Here is a 21,124-nt window from a genome sequence, read left to right as displayed (position 1 = left end):
TCAATTTGTGTTTGAAGACATCTCATTTTCCTTCATCTTCAGGAAACACATTTTGTGTGTGGGTGTGTGCAATGTAGAGTACCTACTTATGTTGTAATGTTGTAATAAAGAGAAGGGACTAATAGTTAGAAGGTACCATTTCTTTTTGACTTTTGTGGTTACAAGAGGTAATGTATAGATACAGACCTCCTTATCAATTAAATCTAGAGTATCAGGAATGATAGATATTATTAGATATATTTTAAATTTTGGGATTACAGTTTTGTCTGCTTAAAGAATACAGAACCAAAAACTTTAAGTTAACAGTTTCTTGAAGAAATGGATTTATTCTAATGCTTCCATGATGATAACTATCGTCTTAATAACTTCCCTCTTTACAAACCAGAATCCTAGATCACAAAAAAACAACGAATGCCTTTAAGAACTAAGAAGAATCATTGAATTATAATTATAGTGAATATTTTCCAGTGGATATTATTATTTGATGAACAGTTAGACATTTTAAAAAATATCTAATGTATACAAAACAACATTTAGTATGATACAGACTATTAAATAATATATAAAATTTTATGCATTGTAAAAATAATTCTCTAAGGCTTAGTCTGAAACTAAAATGTCATGATTAGTGGGGATAAGAATTCTTATTTTCATGTAATATTTTTCAGGATAAATAATAGTATTACTCTTTCAAATTACTATGACCTTGTGTTATAACAAGAGAATTTCATTATTTCACTGTCATAGAATGTGAGGCCAGGGAATTCCCGCTGAAGTCAGTTGGAACTGGTATGAATGGAAGACAACTCTTTGATATTGTATCCCCTTGAGATGTCATGCCAGGGATGTTATCCATTTTTCACTTAACTTGATTAGCTACAATAGGAAGAGAGAATTTTCTCTCTGGAAAATTAGAACCTAATCTTTCTGTAGAAAGGCACATGTTTGTCTCAGTGATAACAATTATGTTTTATTACCAGTTTTAGAAAGAGGATAGATTAGCGATCAGAAGAGTAAATGCATTTAAATGGTTAATGATATCAATATCATGATTGGAAAAGTACGTAAGAAATGTTCTTTGGAAGAGAAATTTTTTTTTTTTTTACCTAGGGTTTATGGCTGAAACAGGTGTATAATACACCTCCAAATATTCAAAATCATTTATGACAACTCAAAAATTGTCAATATATACAGAAAACTGAATTGGATTATTAAAAGTTTCTTTGTGTGGTGGCCTTCCTATGACCAAAATCTAGCAACCACCTAGTTACATAATATTCAATATATTTTTCCTCTGGAAAAATATATTGAATATTAAATGCTTTTTCTTTTTAATTAAGCAAAGGATGGTTTAAAACCTCATACCACAAAAATATAGCTAGATCTAAGTTATCCAAACAAGTTATTTTGACATTTTCTGGGGAGGATATGGAGAATATGCATAGTTACTGTTTACTTCATTTATATTTTGTATTTTGCTATTATAACTTCCCTTTTGTTAAATAAAAAAGAAAAGTCCTCTCTTTTTATTCATCTATAGATGATCACAGGAAGTTCCCACTTCCTTTTGAATTGGTCTTCTCTATTACACAGAATATTTTCAAGGTTTAGAAGGACTCTTACTTATTTTAAAATTTTTCTTAGCTCCATACTGATGACATTTGTGTTCTTGTTAAAGGGCAGGTTTTGCTATAAGTCTCAAGTTAGTGAAGTTGCTCATCATTATGAACCACGTGATTAAATATAAACTAACTCCCTCAGAGAATGTAAAATTCCACAGAAATGTTAAAAAATGGTCTGAATTTTATGTTAGCTTTTTTTTTTTTTTTCTTTCTTGGTATTGGGGATTGAACTCAGGGGCACTCAACCACTGGGCCACATCTCCAGCCCTATTTTTTTTTTTTTTAATTTAGAAACAGGGTCTCACTGACTTGCTTAGCACCTCATTATTGCTGAGGCTGGCATTGAACTAGTGATCCTCCTGCCTCAGCCTTCTGAGCTGCTGGGATTACAGGTGTGTACCACCATACCCAGCCTTATGTTAGCATTAAAGGGTAAAAATTTTTGATTATCTGGCTCTAGCTCAGAGATATCTGATTATAGTTCCATGCCTAAAATTTGAATATGACAATTCTCTAGAAGCTTCTTTTGTCACTTTTTGCTTTGGGTTAATTATTTGTTTCACTTCTGTTTTTCATCTTCTTAAAGAACTGAACTATGTTTAAAAAAAGATGTTGCTTCAAACTTTCCTTGAAATCCTGAGATTTAAAAAATGGTAGCAAAATGTATTGCAACACTTAGGATTTATATCATCTTCTTTTGTTCATGAGTTTAGAGTGCTTGGCATCTTGCCTTAACAGTATCTCTGAGAGGAAGGAAGCAAGCAAGAATTATTTCCTTGAATTTACAGATGCCGAAGACATCAAGACTGAGCCCATAAGTGCTACATATTTCCTGTGTTACTGAATTATTTGCTTCAGTTATTTCATCTTCTTTCATCTGGTTTATGTATAAGACATGGAAACAAATCCCTGAATGTGTAGACTTAAGCAAACTAATTAATATACATTGAAATATAATTGTTGAAGGAAGCAACCTGAAGAGTTTTGAGTTGCTAGATCAGAGACAGTAAGTTTCATAGCAGACTTGGCATGGGGCGGTTCTAAAACTAGTTTACTATTATTAGTTTTTTCAAAGAGTGTTTCCTCTCTGAAATACTCAAGTTTGCTAATTACTAAAATGAAATAAACATGTCTTGGGATACATTCCAGGAAAATGTCACAGGATATGTGGACAGGAAATATCAGATGGATGTCATTACAGGCTAGTAAAATGCAGTGTTATTAAAAACAAACAAACAGAAAAATCTCCCCCAAATCCATATCAGTGATAACTTATCAATTACATTCATCCAGAAAAGTTGCTGGAGATCTTTACAAATTGTTTTCTGATATCATGAGTCCTCAACAGGCTCACAGGGAAAAAAAATGCCATCAAAGTTAATGTTAGAAGACATAGAATGATACTTCTTGCCCTATAATCTAGTTATAGAGAATGGTCAGAGAAATCACTGGGTGGGTCTGGGGCACACCCTAAAGAGATGAGCTTACATTGGAAAGAACAGGGTGAACAAAAGGAGATATGACAGAAATTCATTAAATAAGGAAACGATATAGGGGAACAATCAGACATTCTGACCACATTCAAAAACCTTGACCTAGTATGCAGAAAGTAAAAGTTATTTTAAATACTCGTCAACAGAAAAAATGAAAGGTATGTTAAAGAAAACAGAATAAAACCCGTGTTACTCTTACTTGGATTTTGCACTAGCCCCAGAAGTAGTTAATGCAAAGTCAAAAGCAAGCTTAAACCCAGACAAAATTGTTGGGTTCAAGAACTGTTGACAGCAACTTCCATTTCTTTTCAGCAGATCAGTTCAGTACAACCCAGCCCTATATAAGCATCTGTTATGTGCCAGACCCTCTTCCTGGTGCTAGGATACAACAGTAAGAAAAAGTCAATCCACATCTCAGGAAAACAGTGAAACAACAACAACAACAACAATAATAATAAATCAAACTCATATTGTACAAGGGTGATGTTAAGCACCACGAAGAAAAAGATAAGAGTGAGGGAGTGACAAGGTGGTTGTGTGTGCAGGCACACATGTGGCGTGGAAGGGGTAATTTGAGTGGAGACCTGAGGGAAAGGGGTGAGCTTCCAGAACTTCCTCACCTCTGCTATACCTGCCAGGCCTGTGTTTCAGGGAACCAGAAGAGGACAGCAGAGAGCTGGGGAGTAGGAGAGGAACACTACACCTGTGCTACTTGCAGCTCCGGGAATCTGTTGGATTCCCACCTCTGTGAAGGGCATGGGGAACTGGACTGTGAAGGGCAGCTGCGTTCTCTGAGCCACCAAAAGAGTTGAGGGAAACTTGGGAGAAGAGGTGTGGTTAGGGCCCAGTCTGTCTATGCCTACCAAAGAAAGACCTGCAGAAAATGAAGGTTAAGTCAGGAAATTGAAACAGGTAAGTTGGGGAAGCTGTCAGGAGATACAGATAAACCCAATCTGAATCATTCCTTTAGCCAAGGGCTTGATGAGACTCCATCTGTAGCTCATTAAGGTAGCTTCCAGAACAGCAGTTTGGGGGTGTTTGAGGATGATATGAATCACTGTGCTCCTTTCTACCATAGCAGAGTTTGGGTCTTTATTTTCTACATTTTTCCACATCCTTGAATCTGAAGGATTAAGAGCAAAAGGCGCTTGAATCAGTAGCAGTTTAATCATTGTGCTTAACTCTCTAGACTGCCTGACTCATTGGGCTGCCCCTCTCCCATTTCCTCCCTTGCTATCAGATTATGTAGTGTTTTTTTTTTCTACCTTTATTCAAAAATTAAGAAGTGACCATGAAGAAAGGGTTATTTTTCTTTGGACTGTATGTAACAAACTCTACCCTGGATTATTGGCATTCATCATTCCTTCCCTCCCAGTTGCCCACCAAATGTGAAGAGAAAGCAATAAAACTATTATCTAGATCCCTAATTTGGAAAAGAAATAAAATAACCAATAAATAAATCCATTGTGCCCTTGTGAGATATGATTGTGGGGGTCGTGACTGCTTGTTTTTCCATTATCAAACATTCCCACTATTTTGTCCCATAGCTTCTTCTTTTAATTGTATTATTTTTTAGTTCAGAACGTCTGTTTATATTTCACAAATCCTTTGGTTCCTTTCCTCCTTCTTTGTCTTTGATGATGTGTCGCTGCCTTCTCTGATGCTTGGGTGACTGGAATCAGCATCCGCACAAGGCAGCTCTACCATAATCAGTTTGAGTTCAGTAAGGAAAGGGATCTTTACAGGCAACTTTGTTCCTTTTTTCTTAACAGGATTAAGAAGCTCAGCTCTTTAAATTCTTGCATATAACATTGACATTTCCAGGGTATGTTTGGACCAGGGAGTTCAAAGAGAAGAAGTAAAAAAGAAAAGCCAATATGACTTTGTTTCTTACCTTGCTGGAGGAGCTGTTTGTGCAAATCGCCTATAAGCTTATTGACCTGAATCTTTGACTCCTTGTTTTCTCTGGATTTGGCTGGAGTGGAGACACTGATGGAGTGCTGATAGGGCTGATTGAACAGCCCCCAGCTTTGCTTGGCATGAACCTGGCTTCCCTTCCCCGCCACCTCCCCCTCCCTCCAGATGACATTATTGTTCCCTGGCAAACCCTGTTTTCCTGGATCCAGTACTTCTTCACCTTTAAAAATATAGATACATTTTAAAATCATTACGTTTTTTCTTACATAAGTTATCCAACCATACAAAGTGGAAAAGTAGTTCTTTATGGGAGATAGAAAGAGAGGTTAAAATAGTGTCCTACTTGTATTTTTCTCTCATGAGATGGAAAAAATAATTCACCTATGACACTGTGCTTCCCTCTTTTGCAGCTATCTTAAAAAATCTGCACAGCATCGTTTCTGTTTGGAATGGGACTGAATGTTTAAAACCTCCATTGTTAGAAAAATGAGAGAGCATTTGAACAAACTGCTGATATGGGAGAGTCAGCATTTTCTTAGTTTGATGGAAGCGGAAGGTGTGGGAATTTTGGTATGACTCAGCTTTTTATATGTAAGGATCAGATAAAACTTTGTCTACCTACCTCATCTCTGGTCCCACAAATATTATCATGAAAATTTCAACAAAATGAAAAATGATCTATTTTGCAGTACATAAATTAACTCATAGTAATTATTGAAAGAGCAAATTCATTGTTCTTTCTTGGATAAGACCATCAACAGATCTCACTTGTGCAATTTGCTAAAGGTCTCTTTTGAAACAATGAGAATTGGTCAAATATGTAATTGCCTAAATCTTTTATAGTTTATGAAATAATCTCATATTGTAATAAAGTATATTTTATAGTTTATCAAATAATCTCATATTGTAATAAAGTATATTTCATTTTGTCTGTCTACATATTGAGGGTACAAGGAGTTCTTTTCCTGTTTTCCTTTATTTTGTATCAGCATCATTGTTATAAATAATAAAAAGAAAAGTTAATATAAAACCTTCCTCTACCATTTAGAAAAATTGGCCTTTTAGTTTAACATTTATGATTTTTGCAAGTGCAAGAAATTTTTTTAAACTGTAAGGTTTAATTAGGTTTATTGTTTTCCCTAATAATGTTGAAATTCAAAAGAAGAGTAAGAATGTATTTAATTTATATTGGCCAACTTATATTGTTATACTGTATGTATGAATGAATATGTAACAACAAATCCCATCATTATGTGCAACTATAATGCACCAATAAAAATGTGGAAAGATATATATATAAAGTCAAATATTTGGATACTAAACAATATATGTATTATTAATTGACTTTTTCACTTTTAATCTAGACAGCAAATAAATAATCAATATATTTAGTCAAGTAATATAAAAGGACTACTAATTTAGAAGTCATTTTTAATATCTACATTTTTTTAGTGATGTTTTGGGTTGAATGAAGAGCGCTCATTTCTTAAATAGTAGATTTGGTCAGGTTGTAATTACATAAACAGCTATTTTAAGTTTTAAGTGTTTATTTCCATTTTATTTTGCTTAAACTTTTATTTGAATCAATGCTCATCTATACTCATGTTTACCAGTCATTTATACCTACTAACTTTTAATTTACATTTCTACTTCAAAGAAAATTAAATGTATGAATGGCATTAGGGATGCCTGGACAACTAATTTATTTTAATCTTATGGAATTAGCATAGTTGACAACCCTGAATCTAACTGTTGATCACATTAGGATATGAGATAAAATGTTAACATTTTTGGGAAACAACTCTTGAAGTTAACTCTGTCTCTACTTTTTATTCTTAAACATCACAAATGATTAAAAACCTTTTCTCAGTTGTTCCGCACTAACATCTTCTAAATTTAAATCAAATAAGATTTCCAAAGCTCTTAATCTTCTCATATAAAATTTACATTTTCTTGTTAGTATGTAAAATTCTCACAATGTTTTTATCATTCGAGAAGCAATAGGCAGCATTAAGCATATGCCTATCGTTACCTGATGGGATAATCTTTATCTCTGGTAGGCCTAAACATAGATATGTAAAGGGAACTGTAAAAAGCTATGGTATGATGAATTTAATTATAGTAATAAAGTCAGTCACTTTTTTGTTGTTCTTAAAAGGTCAAGTAAAAATAACTGAATGTGTTGCACCAATAAATAATGATTAAGAATGCAGATTGCTGTCTCAGCTTCTTTTTTTGTAGTTCAATGAGATTCCTGAGATTGGCACTGAGACTATGTACCAATTATAATAATTATAATAATGGTAATAACAACTTTCATTTTCTGCTTGCTCCTGAAAGTCAGGCATTTGCTGTACATGCACCATCTCTAATCATTTTACCGTCCTGTAGGGTTCATATTATTTTCACCTGTGACCTCCAGAGTTCAGTACCTTGGTCAAAGTCATGAGACTATTGAAGATTAATACCATATTAAAATTTGAGTTATTTGTACTTAGTAAAAATAGAAAAATGATTATGTTTTCTGTTATTCAATTCTTGTAGAAGGTGATGAACACATCTGAAGATGGCTGGACAGAAAAAGTGTAAAATTCACTTTTTAAAGGTATTTTTAACCTGGCATTATCTAATGAATATTTATTACACATGATCTGTCAGTCAAGAATTGAGGATGCATACAAAACCAAAGAATAAAACGAAAAGGATAGACTAAATGAATTAGGAGTGTGCTTAAAATATGTCAAATATGTTGGTCTTTTGATAGGACTTTAAAGGCTTTCTACTAATATCAACCAGTTTGCACTAAATAAAGTTGGCATTTTGATACAAAGCAAAGGCTATATTCAAAGCTCATTGGACTCATTATATTAAGTGGATAATTATGTTACCCTATTTGGGTGGCATACAATAAGCCACAATTTCTCACTGCCTATTGCTTGTGATGTTGTTTTCAGATAATTCAAAAGAGAGGGAGACACACCAAAATGTGTGTACTTGGGCAGAAGCCAGTAATAAATGGCAGGAATGTTTATAAATCCATCAAAACCATTTAGATAAGCATTTCAGCCCTGTAGAAATGTTCCCCAAGTGAACTCTTTACAGCACTTTGACCTTAACACAAAATAAGACTAAATAAAAAGCGGAGAAAGGAAGGAAGGAAGAGGGGAAGAGGGCATTGTTTGCTGGGAAAGCTCTGGGCACTGTGAAAACTTTTCACTTTTCTGAAGGAAATGCAGTACAGCAGATGGTAAGAGTGGAAGTGAGATAAACATAGGAACTAGAAAAGTAAGCAATACATTCTAACAGGTTCTATATCAAAGATCTGGAGAAGTAGAAAGATTAGACAAGGAACTGTTCTGAAACTTGACAGTGTCTGTATCTTACCAAGTCTTATGCACATAGCAGAATGGAAAGTGGAATTGCACAGACAGTGGGCTGTGATTATATTTTTCTGTCAGTAAGAAAGGAAGGTCTCTTTAAGGAGTATTTTTAAAGACATAGATTCATCAAGGTGGAAATCTGTAGTACACATACATAAAACACTGTCCCTGTATCTATTCAATAGTGCAGTCTGATGCTGTTTCTGTTGTTGCCGGAGGATTAGCACAATTCAGTATATTTGGGGTCTTAGATAAGTTTTTATTTTATTTTTTTCAGAGCAGACTCCAGCCCAGGCTTCTTAACCAACACTGAGAACCTGTAACTTGTTTACATAATTATGTGTGTTTAGAGACAGAAAGAAAACTATATAAAGAATGCTTCATTTCTTCCAGATAGAGTGATCTGGTTAAGGAAGAAAACATCCACCAGTGAGAATGTTTCTGAGGGGTGGAGATGATGTTAAGTTTTGGTTAAGGAAGCAGTGTGTTCATTCTTAAGCTTCCTGGCAGTAACGTGTAGCATCGTAGCACCCAGTGTGCATCTGCCTCATTTCACCCTAGTGAATGACTAGTTCTAGTGGATGACTAGTAAAGGGCATACCAAAATACAGTAGTAACTCAGCAAGAAGTACTAATTCTACAAAAATATGGAAGATACTTTTAAAAAAAAAGACAACAAATAGCTTATATCCTAAGGCAAATCCATTTTAGAAAATTACGATATGATTTTTCTACAATGTTGGTAGTAGGAAGTTTATAAAGTGGCCCTAAAAAATACCAGCTTATTAATGTAAAAGAATGCAATTATAAAATTATGTAATAATTTATAATTATGCATAATATCTCATGTTTGTATTTATTGCCAAGTAAATACTAACTATCTTTCATTCCCTTTTTTTTAGTTTTTCTCATGTGCTTAATGTTTTTATATCAAATAATAGACCCAGGGAAGTTCAAAATAGTATTGAATAAATCTAAAATTTGAACAATTTAAATAAATTTTAGATATTGCTTCAGAATTCTGAGGCTGGTTTAACAATAATTTCTCAACAACTGAGCATTTGGGACGAACCATTTATTTAATCGGAAGGATAGTTCTGACCTTTACTATAGTTACTTCTCGGAGGCAGCTTTCCTATGAGGTTAATGAAGCTGGAGTTTCAGAGAACCTCACCTGTCTTTCCAAGGCCCCTGCACCTAATTTTGTAATTATAACTTGGTGCTCTTCTTAATGAGGACCTCCCAAGTTGTAAAATCTTCGGACCCTGCAAAGCTTGAATCAACCTTTAGTAAATTAGTAAATCTATTAAGTAAGACTGAATTCACAGGAGACAGCATTGATCAAGAATATTAAGTTTGGTTACAGCTCCCTAATTTGTTGGCAAACCTTCAATTTGTAAACTATATTTCTGTTACATATCTGTATTCTGAATCTATTATTGCATACGATAAAATTATAAAATTACCTTTAGTCTAAAATTATCATGGATATTCATGACAAGCCTGATTTTCAAAGTGCTGTTAAAAATTGAAGCTGAGAAGGGAAGAATTCCTCCATGTTTATGAAAATCTGGAAGATGCTGTGGGTATTATGTTTTTCTGGTGTTATCAGCAGCCAATGACCTCTTGTTGGCATTAAGGGAGGAGATGCTTTGAGAAGACTTTGCAGTAAAAAGAGCCTGAATGGGTCTAGTGATAACATAATTGGGACAATTCCCAGTGTTGGAAGCTAGATGAGGATCTGAGTAAGGACTAGATTGACATGACCTAGAATATTTTTTCCCCACAGATATAAAAACTCTTTTAAGTTCAACTGTAAAATTAGGTTCCTGGGAATAGCCAAAGAACTGTTGGGCTTGTATCCCACTGTCTAGAGCTGTCTTATGGAGAGGTCCACGCTAAAAGGGTCCATGCTGGAAAATATGGCCTTTAGTGTGAAGTGGCCACATGCCTGACTCTAAATTCTGTTACTACAGAGAGTTTTCAGCTTATGTAAAATGCATAGTTTTTATTTGTTTGCTTGATTATTGGAATAATGAATGACTCAAAGCACAGTGGCATTCAGCATTCCTGCTTTATCCAATCCAATAAATATTCATTGAACACCTGCTATATTAGACACTGTGAGATATGCTGTGGATCCAATGTGAAGTTCCTAGCTATCCTGGAATTTACACTATTATGGGATGCAGTCTTACAGTTTGGATGTGAGGTGTCCCAACAAAACAAAATAAAACAAAACAAAACTTGTGTTTGACAATGCAGGACTATGCAGAGAGAAATCGATTTGATTATGAGAGCTGTGACCTAATCAGTGGATTGACCCATTTGCTGGATTAATAAATTGAATGAATTTTGGGGTGGAAACTGTAGACAGGAGGGGCATGGCCAGAGGAAATAGGTCACTGGGCACATGCCCTTGGGGATTATGTATCTCGTCCAAGGTTCCCCCCTTCTCTCTGCTTCCCCACTGCCCTGAGCTGAACAAGTTTCCCTTCCACCACAATGTACTACCTCACCTCGTGCTCACACCAGTGAGGTCAGCTGACCATGGCCTGAACCTCTTAAACCATGAGCCCAGAATAAACTTTTTCTTCTCCAAGTTGTTCTTGTCAGGTGTTTGGTCCAGTGATGCAAAGCTGACTACCACACAGACATTTATAAAATAATTACACAAATGGTAAATGACCCTCATAAGGAAGGTCAGAGAATGTGACATTTAGGTGGAATTAAATACTGACTAGCTTTTAGATATAAAGAAGTAACACTGTGCCAAGTTGAGGGACTCTGGAAAGAAGTTGTGAGTCAGAAGAATCAGAAAAGGTAATAATAATAACCATAAGACTAAGGATGGGAAATAATGAGAGGCAGCATCAGAAAGTAGAAGAAGTATCTTGAAAACTGAAACATTAAATGCACTGAACTTCCCATAGCCATAGTAGAGAGAAAACAGAAAAGTAAGATAATTTTAATTGAACATCAGGACAAAACAGAGTTAATTAGGAAAATTATCTTCTCTATTTGTGAGTTCTGAGAGTGTTTGGATTGATGTTACATAAAAAGACTTTAGATAGGGGTCCAAGTATTTGTTAGTTGCTGTCCTGAACTTGTACTGTCCATTGGCAATGGAGAGTCCATTCGTGTGGCTTGAATAACGTCCTATTTATAAACAAATGATGTTCTTTATAATAGTAAGTGATCAGTTATGGATAGCATCCAGGAATCTGCTGCAAGAGGTGAAACCCCTCTAGAATGGATCGTTTTATTAAAAATCAAAGAACATAAGTGAGAGTATATGAAAATTGATGTTCATATATCATTCATATATCATTACTTTGTCGAATTGGTTTGATTTTTCTGTATAGGTTAGGCTGTGTTGTTGGAAAGGGCAATTTGAGAGATAGTAAGATTTGGTTTTACTTTTTGTTGTTGGTGATGTTCATGGTTTTCTGAAGTGAAGAACAGTTCTATGAGTAGGAAGTTATAGTACAGAACATACTTATGGACAGACCTTAGTGAGATTTTTTTTTTTGGGGGGGACAGGGAGAAAGGAAAGTATAATAAACAAAATTATCTAAATGTAAACTGTTAAATGTTATGTTACAAACATATGATAAAGTAGATCATCTTTTCTGTCCTATTTTGCCTATATATTTGACGTTTTCAGGTGTTCTTTGGGAGAAATAATGAGGAATAAAAACTATATGATGGTGATGAGTTGGCTTATTTTCTCTATTTGAAAATTTCCCTTATGCTGGGAATCTGCTGTGAACTTAAACTTTGAGAAAACCTCTTTCACATGGAGAACAATATTGATAGCAAGAATAAATGTGCATTTCTGGAGAAAAAATGACAAATCATTCTTTTTTTCCTAAGTTATCAATACTTTGTGACTGTTATATTTGCCGTGAACAATGAACAAATTATTTTTCAATAATTTTCCTTTACTATCTGTAATAAAATAACAGAAATTATAGTAGTCATGCATTAACTGTAGAAATTCACTTTCTTCTTAAAATAACATTTAGTTTTGTACTTTTATTACCAATTGTTTCTGGATTGATTCTTCATGTGGGATAGGAAAATTCATAATGAATATATGTAAATTTTATTCCTTTGATCTGTTTAATCTTTATATACTGGAGTCTGAAAAAAAGAATATCATCAAAATAATGGCATAACTACAGAAAACTCAAGAAAAATTTAAAATTCATTTTTAAAAACAGAATTATATACTTAATCAAATTATCCAGAACATGGAAAAACTCTGGATTTATTATACATATATAGTACGTCAAAGGGGAGAACTGAGAAGACATTGTGATAGGGATCCACACATATAACAGACCTATTCATTTCAAATGGTTGAAATGTTTAGATTTTCTTTTTGGTATGCCATAAAGAGGTAATACTTACATGTTTTTATTTTCATTTCTAGATGTATAAATGTGGCTACAGTTCATCCATGTAGCGTTAATAGAATATGGCATTTTTTTCTTGGATAATCCGTAACTAAACAATTGGTTTAAGCCAGACATTACTGCAACGCTGTTAGGCAAAGGAAACACAAACCAAATCTTAAACTTTAATGTCCTCGCCCTTCAACATGAGCTGTAGTTTTCTGTTTTTGACTGTTGCAGTCCTTTTACCAAAGCTATCTTGTCTGATGATAAAACCATAAGTGTATGAAGCTCACACATTTTTCATCTCTTTTATGACCTTATCTTTCATGAGCGGCTTCTGTGAAGGTATCCTAACTATAGGAAGCACCTGGAAAACATATGTGATATCTATTCTCTGATAAGCAGTTGTGAACAAGAAAGTAGATCTGTCACTTCTGAACTGTTCATTGTTAAAAAATACTTTGATGATTTAGCTGATTGCAAAATACATTATAGGGATGACTAACAGCTCCAGTAACACTCCTAGCCAAGAAAGTTCAATAGTTATATTGTACAAGAATTTCTATAAGAGGTTAATATTGATAGGAACTACATGGATTAAAAGAGCAGGGTTGAGAAAGGCTGTTTGCTTGCATGACTGCTTTCAAACACTGCTGCTGTTTTGTGCTGAAAAAGTGACTATCTCAGAATGTGGCAAATCTTTAATTTCTATAGGAGTGTTTAACTTTCAGTGAAAAGGTGTTTGTTTGCATTTTTGAAATTATTTTTGCTTGGCAAGGAAAGCCACTGCTTTTACCACCTTACCAACAATACTTAATATGGTATTTAAAGATGCCGTTTCGTGTGTTTCAAAGATGATATTCTAGTGCATTTCCCAAAGCTATTTATGCTGTGCATTTTAATGCTCAATAACACCTTCAATTTCCTCCTATAGGGCTCTCATTGAGGAAAAATAGAAGGGCCTGCAAAATATGTATGATATCTCTCAAAAGAGGAACAAAGGAGTTTAATCTTGCAGTGGAAAACCATTAACTCCATAGCCATAATTTTAGAAATATTATAGATTTTGTTACTGCTTGACATTTATTCTGTTTCATCATTATGAATTGGTCTCCAGATTTGTGGTCGTCATCCCATTAAATATGTTTGGCTTTGCTGAAAATACACTGAAATTTCTATGTAAAGGTGTGTGAATAAAGAATTTAGAAAGTAAATGAATGAATGTCAAATGCATTCCTCTGTCATTATCTTCCAGGCATCCTTTTCAATCTTCCTTTCTTCTTCCTACCAACTGAAGCAATGTCTTAACAAATTATGCTTATTTTCTTGGCTATTAATTATTCATGCTATTTTTTCCTAAGCTACTCAATAATGCTGATTGCAAATATTGGAAATTAAAAATGGACAGAAATAAGAGAAAATTATGGTCAAGTCAGTTCCATTCAAATCAGGAAGTAGCTGCAATTGGATTAATATCAAAATAAAATTCTATTTATAAAGAATAAAATTTTATGAATTCTTTATATAAAGAAGCACATCTGTTGTGAGGGGGAAAGACAGTGTTTCTTAAAAGTGCTTCAGAGATTTCATATTTGATTAAATTATTTTTAATCATTTTCATTTTTCATTAGTAAAATGATTAAAAATGAATTGGCTAAAAACATTACCATAAAAATGAGAACTAGTTTCCTGAGATAAAGTTAGAAGATGAAGAGTACAAAAGTTGAAAAATGTGACATATTCTAGTTATTAAATAGAAATAATGTACTCAAAGCAATTAATTAGCAAATGTAATGATATTGCAGTTGGCTATGGTAGAAAGAATGAAACCAAAATCTAATTTTCCAACTGGTCAGTGAGTAATAGTTATTGATTAAACATCTATGTGTAGTTGATTTTACTAAGTGCCAAGTAAAATAGGAAATCTTTAGAAAATAATTCTTACAAAGATTAAATCCATAAATCCTTTCATGTTAATATGTAAAATAAAGAAACAGGGTTTATATGTGAGGAGGAAAAAGCAGCTCTCAGATCCCATCCTGCTGTCTTTGTTTCTTGCTGTTGTGACTGTTGACTGTGATATTCTCATAGGTTAGGAGTGTATCTTTCCAGGTAGGACTAATGTGGAATCTGATTCCGGGCATCTTTCCTTGGTTTATTTTTCTAAGGTGTAAGGATGCGAATACACTGCAGAGTCATTGATGTGATGTTCACAAATCATTTAGTAGTGTCCCTAGTGATGAGTGAGATGTGATAGCCTATTTAGGTTTAGTGTAGACTGTGACCGAGACAACGTGCTCTAGGCTTTGTTCATCCTAATGACTTTAGTATTTGGCTCCTAACCAATATTGAAATGAGCACAATTAAATTCTGATCATGTTTTCTATGTCCACTTGGACATCTTATAGGACATGGTTATGTCATAGACATCTTTTTCTTTCTTTGTATTCATTTTTTTAAGAAAACATGGTTAAATAATTAGAAGACTTTAAACTGCTGGGTGTGGTGGCACATGCCTGTAAACCCAGCAACTCCAGAGGCTGAGGCAGGAGGATCATCAGTTCAAAGCTAGCCTCACCAACCTTGTGAGTCCCTAAGGAACTTAGTGAGACCCTGTCCCAAAGTAAAAAATAAAAAGGCCTGGGCATGTGACTCAGTGATTAACCTCCCCCTGGGTTCAATCCTTGCTACCAAAAAAAAAAAAAAAAAAAAAGACTATTTTTCTCTCAGAATTTACTTTTATTAATGTGACATATATTGTTTACTTACTTGATTTCATAAATAGCTTAAGATAGGTGCAAAATGAATTTCTTTTGAGCTACTAGTTGCATTTCATTATCTGATAGTACAGTGCTTCTTTAAATGTCTGTAATATTTATTTTCAGTAGTTCTAATTATATATATAGTGTAATGAAATAAATTAGAACAAATCATTCAATGGATTTGGATTATCAATACTGAATATTGCTCCAGATATTGATGAAGGTTAAGTCTAAGCTTGACAGTTTTTTTTTTTTGCAATTAAATGACATCAAATGAAAGTGTTACATTATTTGAAATCACTAGTTCAATCACGCCTTCAATAGAGCGAATTATAATATTTTCATTTTGAGTGAGTTACTTAATTTCTTAGAATCAAATATCTGCTAAGATCTGTGTCCATCCTGCCATTTGTTTTCCTGGTAGATAAAGGATAAGAATCATGGGTAAATTTGGCCCTTGTGGAAAGAAGAAGAAAGAGCTTCTGGACCTTGAAACATCAGGATTTAAACACCAGAAGGGACTTTAGAGATCATCTAACACAGATTCTCTGAAGTTTCAGATATTTTACTGGTTTCTTTCTTCATGGAGCTTCCATAGCATAAAACCTGGGTTAGATCTCATGTCTTTGTGCTCTTCTCACATAATGAACTACTCCTATTGAAGCACTTATCATTCCAGGTGACAAGTTCCCAGCCACTGAGAGTCTCACACTGGTCTGTAAGTTATATGGGAGAAGGTGCCATCTTTATTTGCATTCTCATTGTCCATCACAGGTCCTAAGAATCAGAAAGTAGTCTTTGAGTAAGTTAGGAAAGAACAATTCTATCTCACCTTTGTTTAGAACAATTGATCATTTATTGATTCAATTGAATCCTTTCTTTTAACTTCTTATTTTGTGATTACCATGCTTATTTCGTAATATGTTTGTGAAAATGCACCATTTTTAAATTATTTTTCTCATATTATTATTTTTTCTTCTAAACATGTAATTTGCCTAGTAAGCTTTCAGAGCAGACTTAACCATAGTCTCAACAAAAATTAGGGAGTGTTCTGAGACAAGAATCAGAATTATTTTGGAATGAGTATGGGAGACATAAAAGATCAGAGGTCTGACAAGATGTGTTCTTACAAACTCAGTAAATATGCATTGACCTTTGTATTTGCACCCCCCACTGAAAAATCTTTTCTCATTGCCATCAGTATGAGGTTAGAATTCCAAAGTTAACTATATAGTTTCTTCAGGGTCAGTCTTGTGTTATGCTTCTGGTTTCTAACTTCCTATATAGGTGTCCTTGCTTAGAATTATTGAAGAACTACCTTAATTGTATGTTTTTATTGGTGGTTACTGCTTTCATACATATTTCCTATCTCCTTGATTAGATCACATAATCCTTACCAGGAAATATTGTTTTTTATATTTTTTATTTTGTTAATGGTTAGTTGAATTTTGCATGGTGCTGAAATTCCAGCAATTAAAATGTAATAGTAAGATGCAGAAAGATATACTCCTTTGTGTGAACAGAAAGATGATACCATTAGTATCTGAATATAAAACTTAACTTCTCTAAGTGGTTCTCCTCAGAATTTTATACTTTGTCCTCTAGATCCTTGGATATATGATCTGGAACAGCATGACCAGATCATCATTCTTAATGGTTTGCTCTGGGATTATTATTCTAATGTTTATGATACTCATCAACTAGAGAAATGAAAGGATGTTTTGTAAAGATTGTTAGGAGACTCAAAGATTGAAGGAAACTCAAATTTAACTTTTAACTTTATACAAACTGCTGGTTTTGGTAGCCTCTATGATGCCTCCCTATGCTTGCCTCTAACCCTCCTGTCATACTTGTTGGTGAAAGAATAAAACATAAAGCTACTTTAATCTGCTGTTGCTGTGAAGAATGGGAATCACTTACTGCTAAAGCCAAAGAATATTTGGGCAAGATGCCTCATACAGAAACTAATTGTATTGGTCAGCTTTCTGTTATTATAACAAAATATCTGAGATAATCAACTTAAAAAGAGGAAAAGTTTTTATTGAGCCTGGAGTTCTAATATCCCCTTCAAGGGCATGCTCCCAATGACTGGAATACCTCCCATTGAACCCTGTCCCTTGTAGGTTCCGCCTCTGCCCCATAGTGCCATCTCCTCCCAGAAGCCTTTAACATGTGTACTTTGGGGGAACACTTATTCAATTTATCCAAACCATAGCACTAATATGGTAGCTCTGAAAGCATGATAAGTCAGTGACCTTATCTGTACATGAATTTCCTAAACAGTAAATGAATCTGTGTTAGATGATCTCTAAGGTCCCTGCTGGTGTTTAAATCCCCATATTTCAGGATCCAGAAGAAATGAGAAATTTGATTAAAAGAAGTAGATGGTATTTTAGAAACCATAGGTTTCACTCTCTTCCAAGGAACCATTCCCTTTATGCATTCCCCTACATAGTACCCAGAGTGAAACCCCACCCAGCCTGTAGGAATGCAAACAAACAGATGCTCTCCTAAGTGGGAGATTTGAATTCTAGTCCCTGTGGAAAATAATATGTGTAGAAATGCCAGTGCTTTCCAGATTGGGTCAGGTATCCTTGATGATTAAGGTCATCCACTAGTATTTTACTAAATTTTATTGAATCAATAATGAGGAAGTTTTCAATCTTTTACATTCTTTTCATATTACTTATTATTATGACTTATTACTATGACTTAAATTCTTATTACTATGACTTAAATACTCTTGTAGTACTTACTCCCTACTCTTTTCTTTCTGAAACAAAGCCATAAGACCAGAGACTCTGAGTCTAATTAGACATGGTAACTAGAATCTGATAGTATTACATGTATTTTTGTTCAAATATTTTTATGTATGCCTCTATTGTTTGCATGTGATACTGATTTTCTACTTGCCATCGGCATGCATTTGTTTTGAAAAATATTTGTTTTTTAAATAATTTTTTTATTTTTACTCAGATTTTTAAAATAAGTTATAGAAAGTGAGTCAATGTAAAGAAAATATTGAACGAAGTATTGCAAAAGTGGTGACTGGCCCCAAATCATGAAAAGTGTGAGATGCTTGGGATTAAATGGAGTGTAACAGTAAAGGACCCATCAAGAAACTGATGGAATGATTAATAGGTTTAACTAAAAGGAGTTTAGTCAAGGGACAGTGTACAGGTGTGGGTGAGGTTGAGGGAAGCGACAAGAGATGAGAAGCATCAAGGGAAGGCTCCCAGCAGTGGGTAGCTGTTGGCACTCTGGTCTCAAGAGGTATGTGATACAGGAGTATGGGAGAAGCAGGAGGCGGGCCTCCAAACAGGAGCACTTAACCCTGCAGTGCAGCCAGTACTAGCATCTGGAGACTATCAAGGATTAAGAGATTGTCAGGGGACAAACACCTGCCTTTCTCTCCTCCTGAACTCTTCCTCTGATCTGCTGTCAATGCTTCCATTGTGTGACCTCAAGTAGAAATCAGAAGACAGGGACCTCAGTGATGGAGTCTTAAGAGGTCAGATTGTCCCAGGCGCAGAGCAGAGAAGAGGAGGAGAAAAGACCACAGGGTCTGGCAGGAAGGGACACATAGAAAAGATCTAGCTCATGAGAAATGTTAGATTCTTCACCCAGCTAACATGATTGTTATTCAATTTTTCCAAATTGCCAAATTGCTGATTACATAGCATTAGTTTCAGCATTTACATATATGAAGGGATGATATTCAAACAGCTAGAACAGCCTGGAATCTTACCAGTAAAATCAGATGCCTTGAGCTTTCTGCTGACCCAACTTTATCTCTTATCTAGACTGGAGGAGGTGGAGGAAAGCCCACTAGAGAGAGGCCAAGCATGTAGAGTCAGGCTGAGGGGCAGTTGATTAGTTCAGGTCTCTCAGAAGTTCATTATATTAAGGGCCACAGAGACTACTCAGATGTGGCTGAGGACCAACCCTGTCCATGTCTGAAAAGTGAGACTACAACTTGCCCTCTGATCTCCAGAAGATGACTGGTTGACCTGTGGTTATGTTCTTCCATGTGACCTGCAAAAGCGGCAGATTGGAGCACATCTCCTTTTACTGAGCCTTTGTATCTTCATTGTGCTGCTTTGACCTTGCCTCTCATTTGTTAACTTACTCTTCTGAATGGGTTCTATATTTCAACAGGGAGCTGTATTTTTTATGAATTTATCCTCTTGTGCCTACTACATTTTCTTAAACATGATAGATGCTCAATATATATTTTCTGGAGACAATTTCATTGGTATTCATTGTGATCATACTGAAAGGAGAGATAAGTTCCAAAGAACTTTCAATTCTAGACATGGTTTGAATGGTGTGGTTTCACTGTAAGTTTTATTCTTTAATACCTGCTGCTCCTTTGTTTACAAAAAAAAATGGGTTAAATAGAGCTGTGATTAGGATTCTTCATTCTTTCTCCTTATCTTTGATTCCAAGTTTTAAAGTAATTCAATTTATGAAGTTACATATAGAAATGAGTGTAAAATATATGGAGTTTAAGTTCAGAACTCTTATGAACATATTAATGTCATATGTAATAATAATGGTTTTCTTAACATTTTGTATTTTCTAGGTTACTTTGAAAATGTAAAAAATTCAATGTATTGTTAAGTAAATATGTAAACATTCAAAAACAATTAGAGATTCAGGTAAATATGTGGGAAATGGTTATTGAAAACTTCAGAAAAAGCTGGATAGGCAAGTCATTTAATTTTAAATTGTTTGCATGATTAGATTCAAGATTCAAGGTATAGTTGTCATGACCTTAATATTCTTCTCATTTCCATCTTTACATTTTTTTGTTATCATGTTTTCTGAAATCTATGCCAGTTAAACTTAGGTATTATTTAAATTTTATATGTGTGCCCCATGCTAATGTTTATTTTCTTTTAAAACAGCATATGCCTTGTTACATTTTCACTTAAGATGAAGGTACTCATAAATTAAACTTATGACTTTTAAAAAGCGGTTGCTTTGCTAATGTTTTGTCCTTCACTAGAAATCTGTTCTTGCTCGAAGTCTTTTTTTTCTTTATATGTGAAAATTATGGCATAAAATTGTGAAAACCAGCTGCATTTATCCAAAGCATGAGTTTCTTGCATTTCGAAGAGCGGGTCACTGGCTCATCTCATATACTATCCTTTAACTGTGGGCTTTCTATACCCTGTCTTTAAAGAAATAACACCAAACAAGCAAAGGACTGGGAAAAAAATTTTTAAAATCTTCAAAGTAACCTAAACTCAACTAAAACCTGGAATATATCACATTGCAAGATATTTAATTTTTTTCTACTGTAGCCTGCCTTAATAAAAATTTCTAATTTGGAAATAAGTGAATTTTATGTTTTTCTGTATTAAAAGCATGAGAAAAATTATATGTTGCTGTTTGATTTTCTTCTTATAAATAATAACTTCAAAAAGTGATATGGAAATGTACCTTATTGATTATAGTACTTAACTTTATTTATTGATTGATAATGATGATTCTTTTTTTTTTACTATTAAACCACAATAGATATCAAAATGATTGGGCCTG

The 21,124-nt window shown here is 34.2% G+C and overlaps 1 protein-coding gene across 4 annotated transcripts in view; it reads left to right on the top strand.

The window, feature by feature from the left end:
- Window positions 1–21,124, top strand: part of Zfpm2 (zinc finger protein, FOG family member 2) — a 425,216-nt gene that overhangs the window by 90,810 nt on the left and 313,282 nt on the right. The window lies entirely within an intron of this gene.

The sequence above is a fragment of the Ictidomys tridecemlineatus genome, chromosome 7 (assembly GCF_052094955.1).
Source record: "Ictidomys tridecemlineatus isolate mIctTri1 chromosome 7, mIctTri1.hap1, whole genome shotgun sequence".
NCBI classification, from domain to species: Eukaryota; Metazoa; Chordata; class Mammalia; order Rodentia; family Sciuridae; genus Ictidomys; species Ictidomys tridecemlineatus.
The sequence above is the reverse complement of the archived record's forward strand: the minus strand, read 5'-3'. Positions and strand labels throughout refer to the sequence as shown.